The sequence below is a fragment of the Halyomorpha halys genome, unplaced genomic scaffold (assembly GCF_000696795.3).
Source record: "Halyomorpha halys isolate HHAL.00 unplaced genomic scaffold, Hhal_1.1 Scaffold41.1, whole genome shotgun sequence".
NCBI classification, from domain to species: domain Eukaryota; kingdom Metazoa; phylum Arthropoda; class Insecta; order Hemiptera; family Pentatomidae; genus Halyomorpha; species Halyomorpha halys.
This window is the reverse complement of record NW_027115338.1, coordinates 1,374,697-1,375,129: the sequence shown is the minus strand read 5'-3', so window position 1 is coordinate 1,375,129 and position 433 is coordinate 1,374,697.

Sequence of the window (433 nt, the reverse complement as noted above, 5' to 3'; positions counted from 1 at the left end):
AGCAGCTGTAGTGTTCGAGGTGAGGTATAGTTTTCGAGTTATTATTTTGGATATCCATTGTTTTTAAGAACATAGAATAGATATTTTTTGCAATCTAACCAATAGCACACTTCAGCATATGAACTACTTTTAATAAATTAAGATCCATAGTTATTGTCATCGTACTGATTATGGCCACTTAGGCAGCTTATTTATTTTATATGTTTACTGTTCCGGTCCTACGGATCGCAGTGTGATGCATTTAGCATAACTCCTTCCTCGTTAATAGACCTATTGAATATTTTTTTTTTTTTATAATTGGAATGGTACTTCTTAATGTTAGTGTGTTCAAACATACAAACTTTTCAAATTTAGAAATTATTGACCCTACTACGTTTCAAACAGAACACTACACCATGACCTACATATCCCTTTTGTCCTTGATCTCATTCCA